Source organism: Aegilops tauschii, chromosome 7, assembly GCF_002575655.3.
Source record: "Aegilops tauschii subsp. strangulata cultivar AL8/78 chromosome 7, Aet v6.0, whole genome shotgun sequence".
Classification (NCBI taxonomy): domain Eukaryota; kingdom Viridiplantae; phylum Streptophyta; class Magnoliopsida; order Poales; family Poaceae; genus Aegilops; species Aegilops tauschii.
The window spans coordinates 248,904,314-248,920,625 of record NC_053041.3 but is presented as its reverse complement, the minus strand read 5'-3'; the positions used below and the strand labels follow the sequence as shown (position 1 = coordinate 248,920,625).

Here is a 16,312-nt window from a genome sequence, read left to right as displayed (position 1 = left end):
GCAATTTCCATGGCAAATAGTTTGTTTATCTATTCTTTAACAATCTCTATCCCTCCAATAATTTGGTTACCTATTCTCCATTAGCATTGCAGGGCAAAAGAAAATTCCAAGGAAAATATAGCTATATTCCTTGACATGAGTACTTGAGCCGATAGAAAATCTCCAAAGCAAATTGAAATGGAATAAAAGATCCCTGAACTTTTAATATGCCCGCCAAAAGACTAAGGCACGCCATGGAATCAGGAGCTCTGCTGGATTAGTAACGCTGCATGTCAATAAGGAAGCTCGTAGTTATACAAAATAGCAATAGTTGTATTACTGTTCCCAACAAAAAGATTGATCACATGACGTCATGACATGGGAGGATAAAAGACAGATGCATCAAGTAGAAGAATGGAGCAAGAACACAACCCACTTTCTATGTTTTTGCATTTATTCTCAGCATAGATGAATTATACAATTAGATAAACAATACTGCAATGAGACCATACATAAAAGATCCCTTGCCAGACCACAAGTGAAAGGCAACAAAATCATGAGCGAGAGTAATAAACATGGTCACAAAACTGATGGCACCTCGATTGGTAATGGCCAATTAGCAAAGGAGAACGCCCTCAATGTTGTGGTTCTCTACAGTATATTCCATGAAGATTTGCCCCATGTTACTCACAATAAGAAGGGAACATTACTTGGAGATGCCAAATCATTTTAAAGAAACCAAAAGATGAAGATTTGAGCACCCACTTCACTACTCCTTTGGCAAATTTTGGGTCATCCCCAGAATCAAACTGACATAAAAATGGAATAATCCAATGAGTCTACACCACCAACAAAAATAAAATCATGTACATTTCATAGAAATGTACATATTAATATAGCAACAAAGTTCAACGAATTGATATACGGAACCCTTTACAAACTGGTGACGCACAAATATTGAACCATACATAACTGGTGATTATTTGCTAGATTTAGGTGGCAATGATTACCATGAAGGTCACGATAACGGGAATGAAGAAAGCATTGTGAATGAAAAATCATAATATAATTTGGAATCTCATACATTCAAAAGAACTCTAGTGCTGCAAAAATTAAACAGTGTTGGAACTATGAAGTTTCCTTAGAGGAAGACAAAACATATCTTACCATCATAGTGCAGCGATGAAGTATTTTTCAAGCATAAAAAAATCATTGGTTGTCAATGATATACTAGACATATGGTGTTGAATAACAGAACATTGATGCACTTTTAATATGTAATCCATGTCTTCATCTGTTGGGATGACAATATAGATCTCAAAGTTTTCCGTACAGTGCCGAAACATGAGTGGTATGACATCAACTTCACTGATTTATATCTTCCATATTTCAAACGAAAGTTGTCATGTGGCCAAAGCCCCTAGCCAACTTCATGAAAAAGAGAACGGACCTGTGACGACACTGAAATAATCACAATGGTGTGCATCGGTAATCCTATAATTATGATACAATACATGTTCTTTTGAGACCAATATAATGCAAGAGGGAACGTCGGATTAACTTTGCATGACCTGGCAGGCATGTGACAATTTTGGAGCAAAGGTGCAGACACCAACCTGATGTTGAAAACTATGGGACCGATGCCACTCCACTATCTGAAGGGGTTTTTTTGCGGGAGCACGGGAAGTCGATTGTTGAGAGGCGGCGGCATCGTCGCTTCCGTGCAGCAGGGAGGTGGCGGAGGTCGTGCTTCAGGAGGCAGAGTCGTCGACTCGTCGTGGTGGCCGGGGTTGGGCGCCTCAAGTCTGCAGCATGGTAGTTCTGCACCGGATCTCCCTCCCCCTCTCCCCTACCTCCGCTGCCCCCACCCATCACCATCTCTCCCTAGATTAGATCGAGACGCAGGTGAGGCGGCGGCCAGCCAGATCGATGTCGCGATGGAGGTGGCCCAGTTGAGGTCCTCCACGCCAGGAGAAGGAGAGGCGGATGCGGCGGCATGGGGTGCCTGTGCTCGCCCGCGTGGAAGAACGCCGAAGCGGTCGGCTGTGGGCATCGATGGTGCATGGGTAGTGAATGGTGGCATTGCCTGCAACCAGGGATAAGAAGAGATCGACTGATGGGCTTCTCTCGGGCTTCTCTTGATCGGTTATTACGTCGTCTCATCAGTTACGGAAGCCCAAAGAGGCTCGCTTATGATTTTGTTACCCCGAAACAAATAAACAAAACGGCTTGTTGATACTGATCTGGCGAGCAATAATATTCTGTGATGGGTAAAAAAGTTAATTATCAAAATAAATGATGATGTGGCAGTTAGTGGGTTGTTCCTATTTAGTATTGATGATGTGGCATGGTGATGATGTGGATAGTGTGCATGTTAAAAGAATAGGTAGAAGTGGGGAGCAACTTCTTAAGAATGTTACACTACAGGAATCAGCTATTTTGCCGTCTGCCATGGCGGACGGCAAAGGCATGAACGGCGGACGGCAAAGGCATTTGCCGTCAGCCGTGGACGGCAAAAGGCTCCGGCAAAGTACTCTACGGTAAACAGCTACTTTGTCGCCTGCTTCCTGGCGGCTGACGGCAAAGGCTCTTTGCCGTCTGCCGCGGACGGCAAAGAGGGCGGACGGCAATAATTGTGCTCTCGGTCCGTTAAGTGGCTAACGGCAGGCCTTTGCCGTCCGCCGCGGACGGCAAACTTTCTAGTGCCTTTGCCGTCTGCCAGCGGACGGCAAAGTTTCTACTGTCTTTGCCGTCTGCCGTATGATGTCATCTACACGTCACTACATGGCAGGCCTTTGCCGTCCGCCGCTGACGGCAAACTCTTTGCCGTCTGCCACTGTAGGCAAACTGACCAAATGGGTCAGCTCCCAGGAAGCACAGCTGGATGCCACGTGTCCTCTTTGCCGTCCGCGGCAGACGGCAAAGAGGCCGGTGCCGTCGGTGGCAGACGGCAAAGAGCCTGCATATTGGGTCTTTTTTCTATTTTTTATTAAATCCAACAATTTTCACAGAAAATATATATGACATATATAGATATATTTCACAAGGCAATTACAGAGCAAACATATAAGATATCCAACATGCATAGTTCCATCATACATAGTTCCATCACATAACTTCATCACATAGTTCCATCATACATAGCAAGTTCAACATAGAGGCATCCAACCATATATATTACAATAGTTTCATCCAACGATACATGCATAGTTCAACGATACAAAAGAAACAGAGAAAGGGATAAGGAGCACTCCATCTATGCAAGCTTTCGTCAAGTGAATGAAATCTGCAAAATGAAAAATAAGAAAGTTAGAAATAGGTGACTAGAATAAGAAGACTAGAACAAGAAGAGTAGAACAAGAAAAAGACTAGAACAAGAAGAGTAGAACAAGAAGAAGACTAGAACAAGAAGAGTATGTCATTTATGAGCTAACTTACGTGAAATGGATCATATATGAGCTAACTAAGTTGAAATGGGTCGTTTATGAGCTAGCTAAGGTGAAATGGATCATTTATGAGCTAACTTAGTTGAAATGGGTCGTTTATGAGCTAACTAAGGTCAAATGGATCGTTTTTGAGGTAACTAATGTGAAATGGATCGTTTTTTAGCTAACTTAGGTGAAATGGATCATTTATGAGCTAACTTAGTTGAAATGGATCGTTTTTGAGCTAACTTAGGTGAAATGGATCATTTATGAGCTAATTTAGTTGAAATGGATCTTTTTGAGCTAACTTAGGTGAAATGGATCATTTAAGAGCTAATTTAGGTGAAATGGATCGTTTTTTAGCTAACTTGGTGAAATGGATCGTTTATGAGCTAAATTAGTTGAAATGGATCGTTTATGAGATAACCTAGGTAAGATGGGTCATTTTGGAGTTAACCTAGTTGAAATGGGTCATTTTAAAGCTAACGTAGGTAAAATGGATCATTTAGGAGCTAATCTAGGTAAAATGGGTTTTTGAGCTAACTTGGATGAACTGGATCATTTATAAGCTAACCTAGGTAAAATGGGTCATTTTAGAGCTAACTTAAGTAAAATGGATCGTCTATGAGCTAACTAAGCTAATTATGCAATTTTTGACATAAGTAAGCTAAGTACAGATCGTTTTAGAGCTAACTTAGGTAAAATGGATGGTTTTGGAGGTCAGTAAGCTTATTAAGTCATTTTGGAGGAGAAGAAGCTAAGTCTAGGTCATTATGGTAAGCATTGGAGGAAATAAAGCTAAGTCTAGGTCTTTATGCATGTGTTAAGCAAAACACTAGATAAACTTACCAAGATCCAGGAGGTGTAGGAGCGGGGTGGCTCGTGTCGGTAGCTGGAGAAGGATCGTGCGATGCTTGTCTGGAGTTACGCTGCACCAAAGATCATTTCCAATGTCTTGTTAGCATGATGACACTCAAATGTTAAGACTAGCAAGTAATGTCCATTCGAATAAAACTCACCGTGGTACCAGGAGCAATCACTGGCATCGGCGGAGCGGTCTGACCTGTCTTCTCGCACACAGACTGCACATTTGGTTTTGACGACTCAGTCATACTAGTTAGTAATGAGACAAACACTACATGAATGTTTTGGCTAATTTGCAGAAGAAACTTACCACAAGGAGCTTGTACATGGCCCTTGCCTGCATGTCATTTCGTGCCCTCTCCTCCTCCATCATCTTTGTCGTCCTCTCCTCCAACTCCCGCTGCCTCTCCGCCGCCTCCGCCAGAAGTTTCTCCGTTCTATCTCTCTCACTCTGTATATCAGCCTGCAACACCACTCACATGACCATTTGTAATCATTGATGGAAGAGCACACAATGTAATGGAGAAAGATAACTGAGTAAGTATCACTAACCTTGATGGCGAGTTGCACTGGCCGTTCACGAGGCCTTATCTCAGGAGCGGAGCTCGACTGGCGCGCCTTGATCTCCGGGAGAGTGCTAGGACAACGGATAAGTCCATCTCCAATGGCTATGGAGCCATGGGACCTCCCGCCACCAGATATCATCACCAGCTCTGGATCAATGGGACCCTGGCTCGGGTTAAAGTCCTCCCCTTTCCTCGCCTTCCCCTCATCTCTATATCTCACGAGCTTGTTGTGGGAGGAGATGTTGGTGAAGTTGTTTGCATCATCGAGGTCAGACTGAGAGAAAGCCTTGACTTTCTTGAAAGAGGCAGTGTGGGCCATGGCATACAGGTCGTACACCTCTGGCACCTTATCCGCCTTATTGTAGCGTGCCTGAAAGAGAGAAACAATGAAAATTAGTAATTAAAGGGCTCAAGCTAGCATGATGAATGAATTGCATGAATCATGAACCAAACCACATACCCAGTTGCGCCCGAACTGATATAAGTTGGAGCTGCCTTGATGGTGTGGCACACCTTCCATTTGGGCACGTTTGTCCTTGGCCTCGTTGTGGAGGGCTAGCCATTCTTTTGAGCACCACTCATCGACCAACACCTCCCAACAATCCATCCGATCCGCACACCATCTCGGAGGCGCCTAAGTTAGCAAATAGAAACTTGAGCGCTACGGCTAAGAATTACTAAATGAAGGAACTTAAGTAGAAGGCCTTAAGAATTACCTTCATGTACTGCTCCTTACTCAGGAACTTATCGCGGCACGCCGGCTTGGTCTTCTTGATACCACGCAAGGCGTAGTAGTCTCGAACAGCCTGCACCCGAGCCTCGTGCCGTAAGTTCTGGAGTAGGCGCTTGCAGACGTTCTCGATAACATGTGCCGCGTCCTCCTCGTATCCCTCCTCACACCTGTAGAATGTCTGCAATCAAATGAGACAATATTGATTAGTACAATTAATAACTAGCTAGTTGAAGCTTTTTAAATGTGTAAAGGAGAAATTACCCAGAACTTTCTGATCACCATGTCTGCCCTCGTGTCGCACACGACACCGTCGATAATCTCATCCGGCGGGGCCGGGGCAGCCACGTAGTGCTCCCAGCTCAATCCAAGCTCTGGAAGCCGACCCTCACCAGGCAACGTGACAAACCCCGGGAAGTTTTGCCGGCAAAGAACTCCAAGGACGGAGTTGGGCCGGCGGACACTATGATGGTGGTCCCAACCCCTGCAGCATGACATGGCCAACGCATTAGTTATTTGAAGAAACGTGAATGCACAAGGTACAAAAATATTAAATGCACTCACGTACCTCTCCCCATCAGGGAAAATCAACCACCTCTGCTCGCGGGTCGCCGGCACGGACGGGAGCCGTGTAGCACCACGCTGGTAGACGGTGCCCCCCTCCTCCTCAAGATCAGTCGGCTCCCCGCCATCATCAGCATGGCCACTCGGCTCCTCGGGCTGATCCGGCCAGGTACCCCATCCGGACGTGTGCTCCTCCGGGGTCTCGTGGGCTGAACTCTCGTGGGCCGAAGGCCAGTCGACCCGAGGCTCGTGGGCCCAAGACCCGTGGACCGGAGTCCGTGTAGCCTCCTCCTCGGACGAGTCCACCCTAGCAGTCACGTGCTCGGGTGAAACAGCTGGGGGTGGCGGCGAGGAAGGCGCCCTAGCAGTCACCCTACCTCCTCTCCCACGACCACGTGCCCCACCTCCTCTCTTCCTACCTCGTCCCCTGCTGGGCACCGCGGTCGACGAAGAAGGGCCCGGCGGTGTGGCCATACTGTCCAGCAACGCTCGGCGGAGAGGTGCGTCTGGAATGGAAGACCTCAGACCACGCGCCGACGAAGAAGGGGCCTTGGCGTGCTCCCGACCAGCGCCCACCATCTTTCAACACCTGCCATGACAAACAGTAAACGAAATTAGTACAACATAAAAAAAGACCGACATGAATAATAATATGTGTATCACTTAAGTGTATCATCATCAAGTACAACATAAAAAAATTTAATACCTGACTACTAATAATCTCGATCAGTATCATCAATAAATGCATAATCATCATCATCACTATAATCAATGACGGGCTCATAGGGTTTAGTGGCATCAACATGTGGAAGGCCACCTTGACGTAATCGGTCAAGCAATGACAGGTCATCCGCAGCAGTAACCTCTTCTTGTTCCGGCTCTTCTTGTTCCTCCTCTGGGGTGATGTCGGATTCACTGTCGCTGTCTACTTCAATGTTTTGGGGTGAAGTATAGCGGTTCTTGAAACGCTTTTTGGAAAGACGTGTCTCTTGGAAGAATTCTCCTTCATATGTGTCTGGGTTAATGTGAGGTTCATAATCCTCTTCCTTTGGGGGAGATAGTCTAGCACGTGGCGGCACTTCATAAACGACATCCCAACCTTTCAGATTTGGATTAGTTTGGCTGGCCCACGGTAGATAGAATACTTGGGTCGCCTGTTGAGCCGTAATATAGACATCAGGAACATCTAAATGGGTGCTTTGGTTGATTTCAACTAGCCCTATATGTTCATGAGTCCTTCTAGTCTCCTTCGGCTGAAACCAATAACATTTGAAGACTACGACATTTGGTGGGTTTTCACCATAGAATAGAAGTTCATAAATTGCTTCAACTCTCCCATAATACTTGGTACCTCCTTCGCCGATAGCAGATACACAACAATTTGTAGACTTTCGGTCGGCCATAGATAGCTCTTTGCCATAGGTACGAAAGCGATACCCGTTGATGTCGTATTTGTCAAATGAACGGACCTTATAGTCAAAACCATTAGCGACTTGTCTCAATTCGGCGTCCATAGACTCTGAATTAGCCTACAAGTTTAATATGAAAGGATTGTTGCATTACACACAAATTAGCGAATGAAACCGGGATAGCCGCCTACAAATTAGCCTACAAGTCTAATAGAAATTACCGTTTGTTTGAACCAAGAGATGAAACCGGGATAGCCGCCTCCTTGCTTTGCGAGAAGCTCATACTCTTCGACAGAATCCTTTTGGATCACCGCTCCATACGAGAATAAGGCGATGTATCGACTGTATGAAATATCCAGGAATAAGAGCAGTTCAAAGGAAATAGAAGTTGCGAAACTATGTACCGAGAACTTACTCGATGTACGGCCGCACTTCTATCAGGTTGTTGAAGATATACAACGAAATGGCCCGCCATTGTTCGTTATCCAAAGATACTGGATTTGAAACACTGGCTGGTGCGAGATTCCCTTTGAATAGACTGAGGTTGGATCCACCCTTTTTAGGGTCGTCAGCATTGTACCGAGGCTTCGGATTATGCAAATGACGATTTTTGGCTTCGTAGTGTGCTGTCACGAAGTTTGCCGCCTCCTCAGCGATGAATGCCTCAGCCATCGATGCTTCAATTCTACGTTTATTTTTACATTTTTGTCGAAGCGTCTTCTGCATCCTCTTAGTTGGGTAGCACCAACGATTTTGCACGGGCCCCCCCAATCTTGCCTCGGTCGGGAGATGCAAAATCAAATGTTGCATTGGATTAAAGAAGCCCGGTGGAAAGATCTTCTCTAACTTGCAGATCAACTCCGGCGCCAACTCTTCCATTTCTTCTAGCACGCCAGGCGATAGTTCTTTCGCACAAAGAACACGGAAGAAATAGCTGAGTTCTGCCAGTACTAGCCATTCATCCTCAGGGATGAAGCCACGCAACATCACCGGCATTACCCGCTCAATCCATATGTGCCAATCATGACTCTTGAGACCAAATATCTTCAATTTATCAAGACTGGCTCCCCTCTGTAGATTCGCTGCATACCCATCGGGGAACATCAACTGCATTTTCACCCACAAGATAATTTCCCTCATAGCTGGCCTTCCAAGATTGAACCATGCCTTTGGCTTCGTCCAGTTCTGCTTTCCTTTCGGTTCTTTCATGTTTTGTAACGACCTATCACATAGCGCCTCCAGATCGACTCTAGCCTTAGTATTATCCTTTGACTTCCCATCTATGCCGAACAATGTACCAAAAAGTGCATCGGCGATATTCTTCTCAGTGTGCATCACGTCGATGTTGTGTGGGCAAAGGAGGTCTTTGAAGTAAGGCAGATCCCATAAGCATGTTTTGTGAGTCCAGGCGTGCTTAGAATTATACCCCTTGAAGTACCCTGGACGCTCTGGATCTGGCTCGAGAGCGTTTAACTGATCCAGGGTCTGTTGGCCTGTCAATGCAGGTGGTGCAGAGTTTTTGACAACTCTACCTCTGATGAAGTTCTTCTTGTCTTTCCTGAACTTATGGCGAGGATTCAGGAACTGTCTATGCATGTCGAAGCAAGAAAACTTGCGACCGGCCTGAAGCCAACGAAACTCAAGAGCTCCCTTGCATGTGGGGCACGGGAACCTTCCATGCACACACCAGCCAACGAAGAGCGCATACGCCGGCAAGTCATGCGTCGAGTACATGTACCAGACACGCATTATGAAGTTCCGTTTGCTATAGGCTTCGTATGTCTTGAACCCATTATCCCAGGCTTCTTGCAATTCGTCCTTAAGCGGTTGCATGTACACATTCATATTTTTCCCCGGATAGTTGGGCCCTGGAATTATCAACGTCAAGAAAATGTTCTTTCTTTGCATAATCTGTCCGGGGGGGAGATTGAGTGGAAAGACAAATACGGGCCAACAACTGTATTGGGCTGCCGTCATACCAAACACACTGAACCCATCCGTGCTGATGCCGACTCGAGGATGCCTCGGATCTGCCGCTTTGTCACCATGTAATTCATCAAACTTTTTCCACGCAACACCATCCGATGTGTGTACAATCATCAGATTCCCATCTGCATCTAGTTCGGTTCTTTTGCCCGTTTTGTGCCATGTCATCTGTGAGGCCGTCTCTTCGACCATGAAAAGACGTTGAAGTCTTGGTACGATTGGCATATACCGAAGAACACTAACGGGGATTTTGGTCTGTGTCTTCTCACCCATACCGTTGTCTACCACAACATACCTGGAAGACTTGCAAATGGGACAATAGTTCAAGTCCGCATAGTCAAGCCTAAACAAGACACATCCTTTCTCACAGGCATGTATCTTATCATAGGGCATCTTCAGTGCACGGAGGATTTTGTCCGACTGGTACAGGTTTGCAGGCATTACATGGCCTTTGGGTAGAAAGCGTCCAAATACTGTCATCATTGCATCGTAGCATTCTCTGCCCAAGTTGAACTGAGCCTTCAGAGCCATTACTTGTGAGATGGCATCCAACTGACAAAGCTCAGTGTGCTCATGGAGCGGACGTTTTGAAGACTCCAACATTTCATTAAAGGCCTTTGCAGATTCCTCCATCTCCTCGTCCGAATCCCGAGCATCATCGAAGTCTTGCACCATGTTTTCCATCCCGGTACCATGCTCGTCGGTGCGACGACGATCCACCTCAGGTCGGTCACGTTGGGCAGACTCACCATGAAATGTCCACACCGTATAATCGGGCGTAAAACTACTCTTCTGCAGGTGTTTGCCCATTTCAGCCTCTGTCCTCTTTTCCCAATTGCCGCACCGTAAACAGGGGCACCAGGTTTTCCTATGGCCATTTGCAAATGCGGCTCGCACAAACCCCTTGGTTTTTGTGAACCATTCAGTGCTCCATTTGTTCTGACCAGTGTGACCGGTGTACATCCACGCACGATCACTCATCTTGACTTTTAGAGCTACTAGACACACAACAAATATATATATATATATATATATATATATATATATATACAATTCACCATGTATATATTCATCAGTTGATCTACTTTGTCAATTTTATTACGTCCATGCAACCTACACTCTAATAGGTAATGATAGGTCCTAATCCCACCCGAGTATGTTTAGATTGGGTTCATTTTCCCATGCTATGCTCCGGATCCTACGCAAAATTTCGGCAGCACCTCCCCGCTGTTCTCCTGATACACGTCTCTGCAATAAACAGAGAGGATGTGTACCCGGAGAACAACAGGGGAGGCACTGACGAAATTTATGCGTCGGATCCGGAGGAAAGCATATGGGAAAACGAACCCAATCTAAACATACTCGGGCTGTCCATGGATAGCGTTGAACAATTCGAAAGAATCAAGGTTATAAATATGCAAATGCATGCATATTTATAACTATGACGCTTTCGAACGGGAGACACATATTGGTTACGCATACTGATGATTCAAGACACATATATAGCTAGCTATCAAGTTTCATCGGAATATATTAAATAATTAATGGGGGAGGAGGACATGTCATTTGTGCTCACCCACGAACGAAGGGGCAAAGCTCGTCAAACGCACGGCGAGGTCGTCGAACACCAAACCTCGCAGCGATGAAACAACTGCACATTTAAAACTACCCGATCAACACAATTATATATGATGTTTTTCATAATAAAATCAAAAAATATATGACCTAACTAATAATTCACAAATATATGACCCCGTCGGCTTCTGGAAGGCCAAAGAACACCTTTTCGGGAGGTGTCGGGGGTCGGGGTGTCGTGTCGGTGTCGGGGTGCCGTGTCGGGGTCGGGGTCGGGGTCTCGGGGTCGGGGTGTCGGGTCGGGGGGTGCCGGGTCGGGGTCGGGGTGCCGTGTCGGTGTCGGGGTCGGGGTGTCGGGTCAGGCTCGGGGTCGGGGTGTCGGGGTCGGGGTCGGGGTCTCGTGGTCGGGGTGTCGGGTCGGGGTCGGGGTGCCGTGTCGGTGTCGGGATCGGGGTGCCGGGTCAGGCTCGGGGTCGGGGTCTCGGGGTCGGGGTGTCGGGTCGGGGTGCCGGGTCGGGGTCGGGGTGTCGGGGTCGGGGTGTCGGGTCAGGCTCGGGGTCGGGGTGTCGGGGTCGGGGTGTCGGGTCAGGCTCGGGGTCGGGGTCTCGGGGTCGGGGTGTCGGGTCGGGGTGCCGGGTCGGGGTCGGGGTGCCGTGTCGGTGTCGGGGTAAGGGTGGGTGTGGTGTCAGGGTGTCGGTGTCGGGGTGTCGTGTCGGTGTCGGGGTCGGGGTCTCGGGGTCGGGGTGTCGGGTCGGGGTGCCGGGTCGGGGTCGGGGTGCCGTCTCGGTGTCGGGGTCGGGGTGTCGGGTCAGGCTCGGGGTCGGGGTGTCGGGGTCGGGGTCGGGGTGTCGGGGTCGGGGTCTAGGGGTCGGGGTGTCGTGTCGGGGTGCCGGGTCGGGGTCGGGGTGCCGTGTCGGGTCGGGGTGCCGTGTCGGGTCGGGGTTTTTCCTCTTTTTTTCCTTTTCTTCTTCTTCCTATTCTTCCTTTTCTTCCCTTTTTTCCTTCTTCTTCTTCTTCTTCTTCTTCTTCTTCCTCCTCCTTTCCTTTTTCCTCTTCTTCTTCTCCTCCTCTCCTCTTTTTTCTTCTTCTTCTTCCTCTTCTTCTTTTTTCTTCTCCTCCTCCTCTTCTTCTTCTTCCTTTCCTTTTTCCTCTTCTTCTTCTCCTCCTCTCCTCTTTTTCTCTTCTTCTTCTTCTTCTTCTTCTTCTTTCCTCAAACTAAACTAAACCTAAAACTAAACCTAAAACTAAACCTAAATCTAAAACTAAAACTAAATCTAAATCTAAAATAAACTAAAACTAAACTAAATCTAAACCTAAAACTAAATCTAAACTAAAACTAAAAAGGAAAAAACAGAAAAAAAAAACAGAAAAAAGGAGGGGGGCTCACCTGGGGCAGGACCGGTGGAGGCCGTCGCCGGTGGAGGAGGGGGGCGGGGCGGTGGAGGAGGTGGCCGGGGCGCGGGGGCGGCCTGGGGCGGCGGGGGGCCGAGCCTGGGGCGGTGGGGCGCGGGGTGGCGGGGGGGCGGGGCGCGGGGGGGCCGGGGCGGTGGGGGGCCGGGACGGGGGGGGGCAACGGGGCCCCGGGGCGGCGGGGGGGCCGGGGCGGTGGGGCGACGGGGCCCCGGGGGCGACGGGTGGTGGGGCGACGGCGCCGGGCGGCAGTGGCGACGGGGCGGGGGGCCGGTGGGGCGGCGGGGTGGTGGGGCGACCGGGCGGCGGCGAGTGGTGGGGGCGGCGGCGCGCGGCAGGCGGCGGCGGCGGTGGGGTGGGAAGTGGTGGCGGGGCGCGTCGGCGAGGAAAGAACAGAGTAACGGGCGGGGGGGGTACGGGCCGTTAGGTAGTGTCTTCTTTGCCGTCCGCCTCTCTTTGCCGTCCGCCCTTTTGCCTCTTTGCCGTCCGCTGGCAGACAGCAAAGAGGTGGGCCGTTAAGTTTTTCCAAACGGGCGGGGGGTGGGGGCCACCTCTCTCTTTGCCGTCTGCCAGCGGACGGCAAAGATTCTTTGCCGTCCGCTGGCAGATGGCAAAGAGCTCGCGGACGGCAAAGAGCTTCTTTGCCATCCGCCATTTCTTTGCCGTCTGCTTTTGGGTAGCTAATGGCAAAGAGCTTCTTTGCCGTCAGCTAACAGACGGCAAAGATCTGGCAGATGGCAAATTAGCTGATTCCAGTAGTGTTAGATATGTAATATTCATATATGAATTCAACAGGTACACAATTTATGAAATGGAGGCTATGTAATCATATGAGGTAAGACTTTTAAGTAGCGGACTACAATTTCCATTTCATTTTGTGCGCCTCTACACTAACACGTCAATGCATTATGTTTAAATTAAATAACCAATTGCACTAAATTATCTATTTACACGAGAAATACATAGGCTGAGCGTTTGATCCCTTTTTTATGAACGCGCCACTACACCCGTACGTGGCCGCGCCCGTGTCAACGTCCAAGTTATCGGCGCATCATCCCGAGTTATTGTCTTTTTTTCTGGGGTGGACACACCAGTTATTAACTGCTGACGCGTGCCCCGTGTACACAGTCTCGCATGACCTTCCCACTAGCACGGTCCAAAATTAGTTGAAACTGTATACGAACGATCCCGCGGGCGGCAAAATCTCCCACCTCCTTCTAAAATTTCTGCCACCTTAGTCTTTAGCATGCGAAATTCCCGTTTTGTCCTTGGTGCACGGAGACCAACTGTTACAATACTGCCCTCATCTACATAATAGGTCGGGGCTGCTTTGGTAACTTCCGGTTCCCCCACTACACGGCACCCCCATTTCCTCTCCCCTCCCGCAAAAACGACTAACTCCACAGCACCAGAGCATCTCACATCACGACGTCCGTACTTCATCGGCCTTTCTCCCCTCCCCTCTCGAAACCCTAGACTGCTCATCCACCGGCGTACCAGAGCCCATTCACTGCCAGTGGCATCCACCTCGCCGGATCTGCTTCTGCGGTCGCATCTACCCCTCCCACCTCCCCTAGAAACAAGTATACTGCTCATCCACCACTGTACCACAGCCCATTCAGTGCCGGCCTTGTCCACGGCACCGGATCTGCTTCGTCGGTACTCTCGTCAATCGCAGCGCATCTGCAGCGGCTCATTCGTACTCCCCACCGGAGACGCTTCATCCACACCCCCCGGAGCCGCCCCCCCCCCCCCCCCCGTCGACGGCCTCTGATCCTCTAAGTGAACACCTTCCTCAACCCTACCGGATTCGCTTCGCGGGATAACATCGTCATCCCCACCGGAGTAGCTTCGCCTATACCATTTTCAACCCTACCGGGGCCGCTTGGCCAACTCACAAGTCCACGGCCTCAGATCCGCTTCCTCGCACCCTCATCCAACCTACCGGAGCAGCTTCTGACCCCCCGTCCATGGCCTCAGATCCGCATCGTCGACACTATCCTTAACCCAACCACCGGAGCAGCTTCACTTACGCACTCTTCCACGGCCACAGATCCGCTTCGCCCACACCGTAGTCCACCCTACCGGAGCCGCTCCACAAACACCCTACTCAATGGTTCTAGATCTCCTTACCGGACCCCGACAGCCAGCGTAGCGTCATCACCCTTGACGTTTCTAACCTGATTCCCACCGTCTGGCAAGATGCCAAGCACCCGCCACGGCCTAGGTACTTGTCACCTTTAAACCCGTCTAGCATCACCTGCCCGATGTACTTCAAATACACTAACAGGTCGCTGTTACCTATTATGCAGCTGGCAAAAACTACAAGGACGATGTTTCTTCTGCATCTAACAGCTTGGCCAACCAAGATCCTGGACCGAGGCATTGCTATGATCTTGTAAGCGTGTCTCTCTCTCTTGTATTGTTCTGTGCCTGCCAGCGTGCTTTGCTAGGAATTTCGACCAGTAATCCCTTTGTGCCGACAATGATTTCTACTACTGGCTGCTAAATTAGATATGTAGATATCATACATGATACTACTTAGTACCTCCGTTCCTAAATATAAGTCTTTCTAGAGATTCCACTATAGGCTACATACGGAGCAAAATGAGTGAATCTACACTCGAAAATGCATCTATATACATCTGTATGTGGTCCATACTGGAATCTCTACATAGACATATATTTAGGAACAGAGGCAGTACATTACACAAAATCGTAGGTGGCACAGGAATTCTAGTACACTACATTAGGCTCCCTTAGAGTGCCTGCTAGTCCAGCACACAGATTCATGGCTAGTTTATGCTACGCACACAATCATTAATTGGTGGTTTAAATATGCGCAAGGGATATGCAATGTATTATCATGTAGAGATGTCTGAAATTAGCCGTGCCAACTTGCAGATTGGGTTACACAATGGAAAAGTACAAGATGTATGTGGCAATTTCATGGAACATCGCAAAAAAAGGAGAGCCAGCGGTGAGCCTATACAGTGTGCTATGGTACGTCACTCCTCCATTGCAATCATCGTTACATGTTATTTGTATGTCAGTTCTATTGGCCAAGTTTCTTAGGGACAATTATTACGAGTTATCCTAAGAAAATAAGCACCTGTGAATATAAGCTCCATGTAATAAGACAACCAGTTCTTTTCATTGTGTTTTCAGCTTATCTTTGGTATGATAAGTGAAAAGTCTAGATTGCATTATATTTTTTCATTTTGCTGCCCATATGAAAACTAATTTGACTTGCAAACATCACAAATTGAACCCAGTGCAGTAATTAATATGATAGGAAAACAGACCATCACTATTTGCTCAAAATGCAAATACAAAGATACCATCTACTTGGCACAATCTACCTTGGTTAATGTTTTCCATAGAGATTCCATTGCCTAATTTAAACGAAAAACGCATGACCCACATTTAAATGAAGAACAATTATTTATTGAAACTCGATGGTCCAAGTGGCTGGTTAATATCATATAGCAGCACCACCTGAAAGCATCATAGAGCAGCAGCAGCAGCTCATAGCAACTCATCATACAGCAGCAGCAGCAGTGTGCAATTCATCATATACCAGCAGCAGCTCATAGCAATTTATCATATAGCAGCAGCAGGAACAGCTCATAGAAATTCATCGTATAGCAGCAGCAGGAGCAGCTCATAGCAATTCATCATATAGCAGCAGCAGGAGCAACTCATAGCAATTCATCATATAGCATCAGCAGGAGCAGCTCATAGCAATTCATCATACAGCAGCAGCAGGAGCAGCTTATAGCAACTCATCATATAGCAGCAGCA

General features: G+C 48.1%; 1 long non-coding RNA gene across 1 annotated transcript; it reads right to left on the bottom strand.

Annotated features, from left to right (window-relative positions):
* Positions 1-394: 394 nt before the first annotated feature.
* On the bottom strand, positions 395-2,235 carry LOC109756164 (uncharacterized). The gene is made up of 2 exons (XR_012188349.1): positions 1,596-2,235; positions 395-1,429 (listed from the first exon to the last, which is right to left on the bottom strand). It is a non-coding gene; the product is annotated as an uncharacterized lncRNA (long non-coding RNA).
* Between the last annotated feature and the right edge of the window lie 14,077 nt (positions 2,236-16,312).